The 14,537-nt window shown below is 41.2% G+C and overlaps 1 protein-coding gene and 1 long non-coding RNA gene across 6 annotated transcripts in view; one reads left to right on the top strand and one right to left on the bottom strand.

Moving 5' to 3' along the window:
• Positions 1-14,537, bottom strand: part of KCNAB1 (potassium voltage-gated channel subfamily A regulatory beta subunit 1) — a 415,847-nt gene that overhangs the window by 92,669 nt on the left and 308,641 nt on the right. The window lies entirely within an intron of this gene.
• LOC147577247 (uncharacterized) lies at positions 1,087-13,238 on the top strand. The gene is made up of 2 exons (XR_015240074.1): positions 1,087-1,728; positions 12,548-13,238. It is a non-coding gene; the product is annotated as an uncharacterized LOC147577247 (long non-coding RNA).

Raw genomic sequence — 14,537 nt, 5'->3', positions numbered from 1 at the left:
TGGCCTGGATTTTTTTTTTTTTGTAACTATCAGGAAAGGAATCTATAAATGCAATTGTAATATTTATTATGTCACAGGTAATTTTTCTGTTCTCTCTCATTCAGCTAGTATTTATTGAGTATACCATGTGCGAGGCATTATACCTAAATGATCAGTATGCAACAGTGAACAAAACTAAAAATTACTTCTGGAGTAGATTTATGAGGAAAGACAAAATAATAAGAAAAAATAAATATGCAGTACTTATTTATGAATGTTATTTTTATCAGGCAATAAAACATAAAATACACAGTGTTTACTGACGACCGTTAAAGAGAGTCATTTTTATAAGGCAGGGATGCGGTATATGAAATGTCAGGGGGTGAGCCTTGAGATTTTAGATAGGGTAGTCTGATAAAGTTCGCAAAGAAAGTGATTTTGGAGAAAAGATGCAAAGAAAGTGGATGAGCTCACCGTGCAGCCGTCTGAAGGCAGCGTTCCGGTCTCAGGGTGAATAATGGGTAAGGGGGCTCGCTTGCCTTTTCGAGGTCAGTGAGGAGGCCAGTATGGTCAGAGAAGAAAAAGTAAGGTCCGAGAAGTCAGAGAGAACAGATCACGTGGGGTCATGTCAGTCTTAGGAAGGACCCTGGACAGGCCAATACCAACAGAGAAGTGACACAGTCTGACCCTTCTCAAAGTGGAGCATCTGTGGTAGGGAGGTTACAGCTCTGAGGCTAAGTCTGAAACACAAGCACCAGCTGGAAGGCTGTTGTGAAAATCCAGTTGAGACAGGACAATGGTTGTGGGTCTGAGGTAGTAGTAGCAAGGATGGGAGAAGTACTTGAATTTTGGATAGACTTTGAAGGACAGCCAATAGGATTGGCTGATCAAAAGGATGTAGGGTATGAGAGAAGGTGAGACTTTATTTTTTAAAAAAAAATTTTAATGTTTATTTATTTGAGAGAAAGAGAGAAAGAGAGAGACAGAGTGTGAGCTGGGGAAGGGGCAGAGAAAGGCAGACACAGAAACCAAAGCAGGCTCCAGGCTCTGAGCTGTGAGCACAGAGCCTGACTTGGGGCTCAAACTCATCAACAGTGGGATCATGACCTGAGCTGAAGTCAGGCGCTTAACTGACTGAGCCACCCAGGTGCCCCAGAGAGAAGATGCGACTTTAAAGACAACACCAAGGTCAGAGGAAGGGGAGAATGGAGAACCAATTCAACACATTTCATTATGGATTTAACAATTCTTGTTTTGCAAGGAGAGCACATGCCAACTCTAGGTAGTCAAGGCTGACCAAATGGTCAAAGGGTGTTTAATCTGGAGGTGTGTGGAGTTATGAATCTGTTATATCGCTGAAAAGTTTAAAGTTAGAAGTTCAAAACCCAGATCTCATTGAACTTAGACAACTCACTGGGCAAAATTTATGTGTTTACTATCTCATTTGAATAGAATGATTCCCAGAGAAATGTGGAGCTGGAGGGAGGATCATCCCCCCTAACCTGCACTGGAAAGCAAGAAATCATGTGAGCCCAGGACCAGTGCTGACTTGGAGGAGGGGGCACTCAGCTGTTGGCCACCGCCTGAGATCAGGTCCGGAGAATGACCCTGCAGGCCCTTTCCTGTCTGAGCTTCAGGCTGAGTCTCTGGAGAACGGAACCCTCTCCCATGTCCTTGTGCCCCAATCCTGCTTATTCTTCAGCCTCAGAATTCAGTGCTGCAAGACGCAGTTCCCTAACACTTCCTCCGGTGAGTCAGAATGAGTATTTTAGATCTTGTTCCATTAATTCTGTGTTCCTGAGAATGTCCCAACCTCTTGATTTCTCGTTTCCTTGCACAAAATTGGGGACCTCAGGCTTCTTTCGTCTCTAATTTCACAATTCTGTGGCTGGACTTTGAGGGGAGTCACCCCATTCACTCTCCCCCTACCACTCTGAACTAACCGCTCTTACTGTACTGGCCACATTGTTTTTGCAGTTACATACTTTCTTTTCTCATGCGACTGCCCCATCAACTGTCCTGAGGGCAAGGACCGAGTTTAATTTAAAATTTTTAACCCTAGCCATTGAAGTGGAGGCTGCACACAGTAGGTACTTAATAATCATCTGTTGAGTCAGTAAGTAAACATTTTGGAAGCATGTGCATTCCAGCCCTGGTGAGAAAGGGTCTCCAACCCAAGACTGCGTGCAGCATGTTGGTCGTTTCCCCCATTCGCTACCGTGGATGAGGGGTCGTGGTCTTCGGCTCTGGCTGCACATCTGTGTAGCTTGGGGAGCTTTAAAGGGTGACTTTTTTATGGTCCCTCACCAGACCAGTTAAATCAGAATCTCTGGGAACAGGACCTTGGCATCAGAATTTTTAAAAGATCCTCTGGTGACTCCAGTTTCAGCCAGGGTTGAGGACCACAGTTCTAGATGCTTCTCATACTGAGATATTAGTATCTCCTCCTTTTCTTTATACCTGTGTGGCCCCTACAGATAAACTAGACACGGATCTATGTCTGGGGGCCTGGGACACAGCTGAAGGTTCTATCTTTTTCAAATGGTGCAGACAAAACGTTCTTCCCTGTTCTGGTTTGCATCTGTTGATGTTTTCCACAGAGCCTGGCCCTTATTTTTGGATCCAAGCTGCAGCCTGGTTTTTCATTTTTGGCTTCTAGTGTATTGCTAATGAGCATCTGGCCTGAGTTAACAAATACGATAACAACGTAGCCTTTTCTTTTTTACTTTGATTACTTCTTGCAAGAACCAGTAATACCACTCCAGCTCTGCGGAAGGGGGAGGTTGAGGGGGCTGCTTTCACACCTGCACTTCAAGAAAAGAACTTGAAATAGCAATGAAACTAGGTAAGGAAGGGGCAAAGTCCATGTGGAATAAAAGTGGGCTTTCAGACAGGTTCCATATCGTAAATGGGGAGTAGGATTCCCATCTACAGGCAACTCTGGAAGATCTGAAGAGTTCCACATATTTTATAGATGAGGAGGTGAAATGATAGAGAAGTGTCTTTCCACGGTTGGTCAGTGGTGGGGCCTCCAAGGCCATGGTCTCTCCCAGCCCCGGGCTGTTTTCTGGTAATGATGCCTCCCCTACAACCCTGCTACTGTGCTCCAGATAAGTGGTATGCATAGTGGCTGCTGGAAGTGCTTGTAACAACACCTTCTTTCATGAAACTTCCTATGTTTTCCCTCTGCCAAATGCCTCCTCCACTGAACCTTCCTTCTGATGAGGTTTAAACCAGTTTCTGCCCCCAGATTGCCTCATCTGTGGTGTAAGAATGACATACACTTGCCCCCAATCTTCTGAGCCACCTCCATGCTCGCAGATTCTCTCAACTCAACCTCAGGACACGTTTAGCTTGACTTCCCATAAGACCTCAGGCACAGAACCATCCTGGGCTTTAAAGCTCTCAAACCCTTAAGAACCCCAGAGCCAAGGCTAAGGGCTGAGCAATAATGACATGTGCCTGTCATTGAAGGAATTCTGGGGCACAGGATACCAGTGGGCAAGGCAGTGGCAAAGGGGAGTCAGTCTTAGATTATCCCAGAAAACCTGTGGGGAGTTGGACCCTGGACCTCGTCTAATGCCTGCGCATAGGCTTGATGTTTTGAGGGTTAAATAGCTGGGACTGACGTAAGCTTCTTCATGATCCTTATTGAGAACGTACAGATATTTGATATTTTCCTTCTTTCTTTGATTTAAAGTCTTATGTACTTCATTGTGCAGGGATACTGCCAGCTCCGTTTTGTTTTAAGATTTGTTTCAGGGCAAATCCGCCTGCAACTATTTTGTTTTGTTTTCCCATGCATCTGCTCAGTAAGTTTAAAGACAAGGAAGTAGTGATGGAAGGTATTGGATGGGGGGGGGGGGGGGGGGCGGGGTATGGAGATTAGAACAGACAGTTTTGCATTATAAAGCAGAATTGTGGGGTTGACACTACTCAACTGGGGCTCTTGTGAATGACATTTCACTGCTCTCAGTCTTCCACCCGAAAACAATAATCCCTTCCCCACATTTAGGGGTTAGAATTAGTAATACATGGTAATTTAAATCCATGGCTTAAGCCCCTTTAATTTCCTTATGGAGCTATGACTCCTGCACCTTGAGCCTATTATGAAAAGTTAAAATGAAGCCAAAAAGATTCTCAGATGATTTTTTTCCTCCGTGTGTTTTTTGTGCCCACACTATGGAAATGAGTATTAAAACTTTTATAACAAGAAGCATTTTTTAAAAACATTATTACTTCCCTGGGAAATCCATTCATAAACAAGGGTTCCACCAAATTATAGCTCTTCCTACTTCCTGGACATGAAAAAGAGGCTGTGTTCATATTTTGTTAGTATTTTGTATTAAGTTTCTCAGTTAAAATTCCTCATATTTTCATGTACTGATAATTACATGCTGAAAATTATTTCTTACAGTGAAGTTTTCAGGGGGCTTATAACCACCAAGCATCATTCAGATGCTTTATTCATTTTGGTTCTTTGGAAGAACTCCCTATAAGAAATGTACAGAATAGTGAGTGTAGGTGAAATAACACAGTATTAGAATAAAATCAGATAACTACTATGGGACACCAGGGTTAAATGACAATTGCTGGTTTTTGTTTTTCAACAAATTAAAATATTCCCAATATCTTCTTTAAAAATGGGATCTGCTATTAAGATTCAAAATCCCTTTTTTAAATTTTTTTTTTTTCTGTGAATTCACAGGGCCTGGAACATAGTATACATTCAAATATATATGTGTGTGTGTGTATATATACATATGTGTGTGTGTGTGTGTGTGTGTGTATATATGTGTGTGTATATATATGTACTTATATATGTATATGTATATATATATACATATATATGCTTATATATGTATATTTATATATTTTTTAAATTTTTTATTTTTATTTATTTATTAATTTATATTTATTTTTGAGAGAGACAGAGACAGTGTGAGTTGGGGAGGAGCAGACAGAGAGGGAGAGAAAGAATCTCCAGCAGGCTCTACACTGTCCGCGTGGAGCCCCACATGGGGCTCGAACTCACAAAACCATGAGATCATGACCTGAGCGGAAACCAAGAATTGGACGCCTAACCAACTGAGCCACCAAGATGCTCCCATTCAAATATATTTTTAATTTATTTTTTATCTTTTGCCTTTCCACAGAAGTTACTATAAATGAGAACTGTCTAGAAAACACCATTGTTAAGAAGTCTGAAAGTTGTAACCTCCTTTATGCTTTCTTTTATCTCTGAAAAATTTATGTCTAATCTTTTTATATTTGTGCAGGGAAATAGTTTTTTTGAAGGTTCAGTGAGTTCTCATCTCTCCAAACAGTAAAAGTTTTGAATAACTCTGGTGTGTCTATACATAAAAACTATGGGGTATGTTCATAGGACTATCAGGACATGCTAGGAGATAAATGTTAATTCCATGGCAAGGCAAAGAAACTTTTAGTGAAAAGAAAAGGGTAATACGTTGTAATAAGGAATGAAAAATATTTTGTGATAGTCTTCAAATTTTTCCTGTTGGACTCTGAGCTTAATGATTTTATAGTATTAAATGAGTTTATAGTATTAAGTATTACTAATGAAAGTAGGAATACAAAATGATTCACACATTTTTCGACTAAGAAGTTTTTGAAATACAGAGAAATTAAAACTGAGGAAATATGTAAGGAATAATGTAGCAAAAACCTAAAGATTAAAAAGTCCCCAACCTCGTTACACTCAAATTAACTCAGTTCTCATTTCCCTGTAGATTTATGATTTTAGATATAAAAATTAGCTTATTTTATCTATCTCTGATTGCTACCAACTGTTAATGATTTCAGCTTTGTTCTTTTTTTTTTTTTTTTTTTTTTTTTCAATCTGTAACATCCTTTTCCTAATGGGAAACTCATAGCTGTATTGAGTGGATGGGGTATTTTTGCATCTTCCATAGAGCTATACATGAGTGTTTTTTAATGCATTACTTCTAACTAAGTGACACAGGCCTTCCCTTTTCAGAAATTATGTATGGAAATTTATCATGTTAAAGAAGAAAAGGAAGCAATAATAAATCAAAAGCATGTTGATATATTTGTAATCTTTAGGAGATCCCATTCAATCCAAACTCTAATAGAGTCATTCTCCTTTGAAATGGTATATTATGCTATACTGAAAAAGTAATTAGGATATGAGAGAAGCCCAGAACAGCTCCTGGAAGCCTGATTTGGACACTGATGTTCCCAGCCAGGCTTTGGCATTGAGGTGATGGCACTATAACCGCATAGTCCCAATTTTACAGGAATGGAAGGAAACTCCCTAAGGTACTGTATGAAAATATATCTATTAGGGGTGCCTGCGTGGTTTAGTTGGTTAAGCGTCCGACTCTGGCTCAGGTCATGATCTCACGGTTCACGATTTCAAGACCCACGTCAGGCTCTGTGCTGACAGCTCAGAGCCTGGAGCCTGCTTCCGATTCTGTCTCCCTCTCTCTCTGCCCCTCCCCTGCTCACTCTCTCTCTCTCTCTCTCTCTCTCTCTCTCGAAAATAAACATTTAAAAATATATATATATAAATTTAGGTAACCACAGACATCAAAGAATACAAAAGTGATATTTCTGTGTCAATAATATTTTGGATTATTCTCAAAAACAGAAGACAGGCCTTCTTGAGACATTTTCAAAACTACTAACATCTTAGCATAATCTTATCTCCCCAGAGACTATATAAAACCTGATACATAGGAGGGACTTAGTGTTTTATGAATGAATGAATTCAAGAACAGCAGATAAGAAATGATCAGCATAGAAGTAATGTTCAATACATTTTTTATTGCCTGCTGATCTTCTTTTCATTAATTCATTGCTTGGAAACAAATTAGTCTATATGACTCCATCTATGGCCCTTATGAGTTAGTAATCTGTGTATCCACCAACTAGTACATTAGCACATACAATGAAAGAACATTCCATGCAAACTAGTGCAGCCACTCTGGAAAACAGTACGGAGGTTCCTCAAAAAATTAAAAATAGAAATACCCTATGACCCAGCAATTGCCCTACTAGGTATTATCCAAGGGATATAGTTGTGCTGTTTTGAAAGGGCACATGCACCCCAATGTTTATAGCGGTGCTATCAACAATAGTCAAAGTATGGAAAGAGCCCAAATGTCCATTGACAGATAAATGGATAAAGAAGACATGGTATAAATATACAATGGAGTATTACTTGGCAATCAAAAAGAATGAAATCTAGAACAAATATTGTTAAAATGTCGATACTACCCAAAGCAATCTACACATTCAATGCAATCCCTATCAAGTAACACCAGCATTCTTCACAGAGCTAGAACAAATAATCCTAAAATTTGTGTGGAACCAGAAAAGACCCCAAATAGCCAAACCAATATTAAAAAAGAAAACCAAAGCAGGAGGCATCACAATCCCAGACTTCAAGCTATACTACAAAGCTGCAATCATCAAGACAGTATGGTACTGGCATAAGAACAGACACTCAGATCAATGGAACAGAATAGAGAACCCAGAAATGGACCCACAAACGTATGGCCAACTAATCTTTAACAAAGCAGGAAATAATATCCAATGGAATAAAGACAGTCTCTTCAGCAAGTGGTGTTGGGAAAACTAGACAGTGACATGCAGAAGTATGAACCTGGACCACTTTCTTACACCACACACAAAAATAAACTCAAGATGGATGAAAGACCTAAATGTAAGACAGGAAGTCATCAAAATCCTCGAGGAGAAAGCAGGCAAAAACCTCTTTGATCTTGGCCACAGCAACTTCTTACTCAACACGTCTCTGGAGGCAAGGGAAACAAAAGCAAAAATGAACTACTGGGACCTCATCAAAATAAAACCTTCTGCACAGTGAAGGAAACAAGCAGCAAAACTAAAAGGTAACCGACAGAATGGGAGAAGATATTTGCAAATGACGTATCAGATAAAGGGTTAGTATCCAAAATCTATAAAGAACTTATCAAACTCAATCCCCAAAAAACAAACAATCCAGTGAAGAAATGGGCAAAAGACATGAATCGACACTTCTCCAAGGAAGACATCCAGATGGCCAACTGACACGTGAAAAAATGCTCAACATCACTCATCATCAGGGAAATACAAATCAAAGTCACAATGAGATACCACCTTACACCTGTCAGAATGGCTAACATTAACAACTCAGGCAACAACAGATGTTGGCGAGGATACAGAGAAAGAGGATCTCTTTTGCATTGTTGGTGGGAATGCAAGCTGGTACAGCCACTCCAGAAAACAGTATGGAGGTTCCTCAAAAAACTAAAAATAGAACTACCCTACGACCCAGCAATTGCACTACTAGGCATTTATCCACAGGATACAGGTGTGCTGTTTCGAAGGGACACATGCACCCCCGTGTTTATAGCAGCACTATCAACAATAGCCAAAGTATGGAAAGAGCCCAAATGCCCATCAATGGCTGAATGGATAAAGAAAATGTGGTAAATACACACACACACACACACACACACACACACACAATGGAGTATTACTTGACAATCAAAAAGAATGAAATCTTGCCATTTGCAACTACGTGGATGGAACTGGAGGGTATTATGATAAGTGATGTTAATCAGAGAAAGACAAAAATCATAAGATTTCACTGATATGAGGACTTTAAGAGACAAAACAGATGAACATAAGGGAAGGGAAACAAAAATAATATAAAAACAGGGAGGGGGACAAAACAGAAGAGACTCATAAATATGGAGAACAAACAGAGGGTTACTGGAGGGTTTGTGGGAGGGGGGATGGGCTAAATGGTAAGGGGCATTAAGGAATGTACTCCTGAAATCATTGTTGCACTATATGCTAACTAATTTGGATGTAAATTTTAAAAAATAAAAAATAAAATTAAAAAAGTAAAAAACAAAAATAAAATAAATGAAGTAGAAAAAAAAAGAATGAAATCTTATCATTCACAACTACATAGATGGAACTGGGGGGTATTATGCGAAGCGAAATTAGTCAGAGAAAGACAAATACATGACTTCACTCATATGAGGAATTTAAGATACAAAACAGATGAGCATAAGGGAAGGGAAGCAAAAATGATACAAAACACGAGGGGGACAAAACATAAAAAACTGTTAAATACAGAGAATAAACAAAGGGTTTCTGGAGGGGTTGTAGGAGGAGGGATGGTCTAAATAAATAAGGGGCATTATGGAATCTACTCCTGAAATCATTGCTAACTAACTTGGATGTAAATTAAACTACATAAAATGAAAGAGAAGAGAAGAGAAGAGAAGAGAAGGGAAGAAAAAGAAAAGAAAGAATGAACGAACATTCCAGAAGGGGTCTTGGAGGTTGCCATGGATCTGGGACTCATCGTAGAATAACACCTGTATTTGCCCTCTTAAAGCACTGATAGCCTCTTGTTACTCCTTCTGCTATGCTAGCACCAGGGGCCCTGGTTTCAGGAAACAAGGGAGAGTCTTCCCAGAAGAAACTCCTGAGGTAGCAAAAATATCCACCTGGTGACTCTCCATCTTTGAGCATTTTGTGATTAGTCAAGACCCTTAGGGGCTACTCCCTATGAGGGACTAGAGCTGTCTATTAACTAGGAAAGAATACATAATCATGGTGAAGAATGTGCTACCAGAAGATCTGGTACATACAGTGCCTCATGGGTCCTGAAGGTCAACAGAGAGCTCTGCCGACTCTCCACAAAGAGAGGGAGTCTGTCCGTCTTATTCATCATTGTCCCTCCTCCCCCCAGAACAGAGCTCACTTTTGCAGGTTAAGTCTCTCTCAAGTCCTGAAATTATTTCTCTTAGTTTGCAACAATCCTAAAATGTGTCCATGGATAAATAGGTTGACTTTGAAGACTTTGATTATCTCTAAAACGAAGGATGACACCCACTCCAGGATCGCTGTGAGAATTCTGTGAGACGATGATAAAGCCAGCCAATGCTTTCTCGAGAGCTCGCATTGTGCCAGCCATTGTGCTACACACTTTATAGACGTCACGTCACTTGAAACTCAGGACCACTCTGGGCTCTTGAGTGTATTTGTTGGGAGTAGCTCAGCCAGGATGTAAGCCCAGGCACTCTGGCTCCACAGCCCATGCTCTAAATGATTTCAACAGCATGTATCAAGTGTTTAGTACAGTACTACACATACAAAGGATGCTCACTAAATGTTACTTCCCTTCTTATCTTCCAAAGAGGTACTATTTAAAGCACCAAAAGTTCCATAAGAAGATAAATGACTTTTCCAGAGACCACAGCGAAAGGCAAAGTCAACATTGGAATGTATCAACTCTAACAGTATACCCACCTTAACAAAGCTTAGGAAAACTTATTATTTATTTTGGATTATTCTGAAGCGACCCATGGAGAGTGGTGGATAGACTAAAACATTAAAAAATGCCACAGAATTTTTGAATTTTAATTGGAGGCCAAAGCTAAATGAAAAACAAACTCCACACTTGGCATTTGCTTCTTTCAACTGAACACCAAAATTGCCTCCTCTAGGGCTGTGCCTCTTGCACACTGCCTGGGAAGTGAAATTTCTCAGGTGCTCAAAGCTTCCATCTTTTTTTTTTTTTTAAAGTTTGTTCATTTGGGGCACCTGGGTGGCTCAGTCGGTTAAGTGTCTGACTTCGGCTCAGGTCATGATCTCACAGTTTGTGAGTTTGAGCCCCGTGTCAGGCTCTGCGCTGACAGCTCGGAGCATGGAGCCTGCATCACATTCTGTGTCTCCCCGTCTCTCAGCTCCTCTCCTGCTCATGCTCTGTCTCTCTCTGTCTCTCAATAATAAATAAATGTTTTAAAAAAATTTTTTAATAAAAAAATTAAAAGTTTATTCATTTTTGAGAGACAGGGAGACTGGACATGAGTCGGGGAGGGGCAGAGAGAGAGGGTGACACAGAGTCTGAAGCAGGCTCCAGGCTCCGAGCTGTCAGCACAGAGCCTGACGCGGGGCTTGAACCCATGAACTGTAAGATCATGACCTAAGCTGAAGTTGGCCACTTAACTGACTGAGCCACCCAGGTGCCCTTCAAAGCTTCCCTCTTAAACCCAACCATGTGATGAACAAGTAACTCAGCCGGTGAGCCAGGGTTGCCCCCTCAACTGTTCAGAAGCAGAGTTTGGAGCTCCTTGTCCAGGTCAGTGATTCTCAACTCTGGCCCAATTAATAGAACCACTTGGGAGCTCATGCCCTGCTACACCCCAGAGAGTCTGATTTACTTGGTCTGAGGAAGAGCCCAGGCACAGGTATTTTTCAAAAGCTCCCATGTGACTGTGATGGCAGCTGGAGTAAAAAACGTCCAGGCAGCAGTTGGGACATCACTGGAATGGACTCACTCCTTCTACAAGATTCCAGTATGACATTAAGTGCAGGGCCCAGAGAGTGAAGAACAATTCAGCAAAGAAGGTTGAAAGTGGCCTTCACCCCAAACTCAATGCTGTAATGTCTTGAGGAGTTTTTAGCCCTGACCAAATAAAGGGTTACAGACTATTCTTTCAAGGTTCTCTCTTTGGTGCTTTGCCCTTCATTTTATTAGTACTATTAACCTTGTGCAAAAATCCCAGTGGCAGTAAATGACTGTAGCAAAAATAGCTTAGTAGGAAGAAAAAACGGGTGAAATAAAAAAGAGCGTCAGCAGTCTCATTTTCTGGGACAAGATGACAAGGACCACCAATCCTGACAGAGGAGGGTGCAAGTGTGACACATCAGTCTGATGTGGTCAAGGTGGAATTTCTCCCACTGGTGCCGTGTAGAATGATTAATTCAATATGGAGTTCTAAAAGCTTAACAGAAGCCTAGGCAGAGACGGGCTACTAGATCATTATCCCATTCCTGCATATTTTATTAAGTGTAGATGACTCTTGATTTTCCTTTAATAGGTTTTCATGTCTATGGAACCCATATTCAAACAGAAATTAAAAATTCATTCCAAAGACAAACATAAGAACATTTTCAATTTTTTGCGTCACCATTCCCCACAGAGGTCATTGAGAATCCATGGTCTTCTTCATATGGCTCAGTGGGACCATTGGAGACGGGCACAGAAGCCACTGATCGATCTAAGATGTCAAGGCTTCTTAAAGTTACGCTGGTATAGAAATTATATACATTTAGCACACCTTGGATATTGCAAGCTCCCAAGTATAAACCTCAATTAAAAAAATGTATGCATGACAGGCAGTGACTCTTAGATGGAAATGTAGAAAATGTTGATGGAGTGGAAACAGAAGACCACGAAAGTGCCAAGAGACATGGGACTGAACTGGGGCACAAGAGAACTTGGGTGGAGGTGTGCCTCAATCCTATTCCAAACATATATATAAAAGATCTGGTGATTAGCCTCTGCGTAGCTGCTAGAATTTCTCATTCTTGCTCATCTTGTACAGTTACCTTCCCTCACACACTCTGTCCTTAAACTCTTCACTTTCTTCCAGTCTACTCTGTCTTCAATTCCTTCCTTGACCAGGAAGGTTAGGATGGCTGAATGAAGTGATTGAGTATGTAAAAGCTTCTCTTACCCTGTTCTCAGCTCCATTGTCTCCCTGTTCTTTTATTGCAGCTGCCTGGCAAAAATCCCCACCCGGATCAATCTGACTGTCTGGCTCTCATCACCCATAACTAAGATGCTGAGCCGTGCTGGAGAAAATCACAGAAGACAGAGACGGACGCGTTGTAAATTCTCGGTCTACAGTAACTATGCACTGATGGGCTCTGTTTTTGGATCATTTTCCTCCACTGTTTGGATTTCAAAGATGCTCTACTTTTCTCAACCTCAGGCCCCACTTTTTCTTCTTCCAGCATCAGCAGACCACTCACACTTCCTGCTTCACCGAGAACATAAAAGCAGACAAACTACTGTCCCCTCTATTTCTTGCTCTTAAGTCCAGCAACCTACCCATCACAGACACAGTGGATGTCCTGCCCATTTCCCAGTGGTCTCCAGCTGCCTGAGGACTCCCTCTGGGATGCAGACACCCCACCTCCTTCACCCTCAGATGGGTGTATACTCATCGTTGGCTCCTCAGTTAAGGGATCATGAACTAAGATGACACCCATCTTTTCCCCCTCTCTTCCTGTCACTGTGGAAGAGGCTTCTTTCTATCCAAGACCTGTTTCTCCATGGATCCTCTGGGTCCTATCCCCTTGCTCCTCCTTAGGGAGCTCACTCCACCAATTATCACCACTCATTACTGTATCTTTTCTTTACCTGAATTCTACTTTGTTCATTTAATATTAATTTTACACCACCACCTCACCTCCTTTTTGTTCATGTTTTGTCTGATTTTTATTTGCCCATTCCTATATTTTCCGTTTATTTTTGCCCTTTAATGTAAAGAACATATCTAGAAACCAGCATCTTTTTTTTTTTTTTTACCCAATCTCTAAAACTTTGCAATTTGTTATGCTGACACCTATTTTAGGCCATTTTTCTGAGATTTTATTTTATGCTTTTAAAAACATTTCCTTTTGTGTTTTCTTTACCAATCTTTTGCTAATTCTATCAAGCCTCATTTACTCACAACTGCCATATGTGTTCTGTGTAGGCTGTCTGTCTAGGTACACAGTATGATGAACTGGGCTCACAGTTAGTGAGCAAGTAACTGATGGTTACATTTAATCTTTTTTTTAATTTTTTTTTTCAACGTTTATTTATTTTTGGGACAGAGAGAGACAGAGCATGAACGGGGGAGGGGCAGAGAGAGAGGGAGACACAGAATCGGAAACAGGCTCCAGGCTCTGAGCCATCAGCCCAGAGCCTGACGCAGGGCTCGAACTCACGGACCGCGAGATGGTGACCTGGCTGAAGTCGGAGGCTTAACCGACTGCGCCACCCAGGTGCCCCTCTAATCTTCTGTAAAAGCCAGGATATTGAGTCCGGTGCAGTGAGTCCGGTGCAGCCTCTCTTTTTGCCTCTATTTCCAGTCCTAATTTGCTGCCTGCTGTGACCACTGCGATCAGAGTGAGCTTCCTAAAATGCATCTGGCCAAGTGACTCCCCATCACAAAACAGATCAATTCCAATCTTTGTGGCATGGCCTCCAAGGTTCTTCATCATCTTTCCAAAGTCCTCTCTTATCATTTTCTCTCCCTATATAATTCTTCCTCCAGGCCGTGCTAACTTAGACTTCCTCCACGCTTTTCTTCCTGAGTTTATCACTTCATTTAGAAAATACTTATCGAGGCCCCATCATTCCCCCAGAACCATGCCAGATGGTGGGGTCAAAATGGCAAATGATAATAATGGTCTCTGTTTCCTGGGGCTCCCAGTCCAGTGGGGAAGACAGAAAAACACTCGAACAATTACAGCACAGGACCCAAAAGGCCACACACTGGTAAGAGGGGTTGCAATGGGGACTAATAGGAAGCCTCTAGCTGGACCTGGATGGTCAGGAAAGCAACACTCAAGCCTAGATCTGAGTGAGGGTCAAGTGAGAAATTAAAAAAAAAAGAAAAAGAAAAGAAAGAAAAAGAAATGGCTGTAGATTTCTTTCATATCACCCTAACGGATTCCCCTGCATCCCTCAAAATCCCACTGCCTCGCCCAGCGCC

The sequence above is a fragment of the Puma concolor genome, chromosome C2 (genome assembly GCF_028749965.1).
Source record: "Puma concolor isolate L17-30 chromosome C2, mPumCon1.1.hap2, whole genome shotgun sequence".
NCBI lineage: Eukaryota > Metazoa > Chordata > Mammalia > Carnivora > Felidae > Puma > Puma concolor.
Note: the sequence above shows the minus strand (reverse complement) of the source record. Positions and strands in the feature narration are given on the sequence as shown.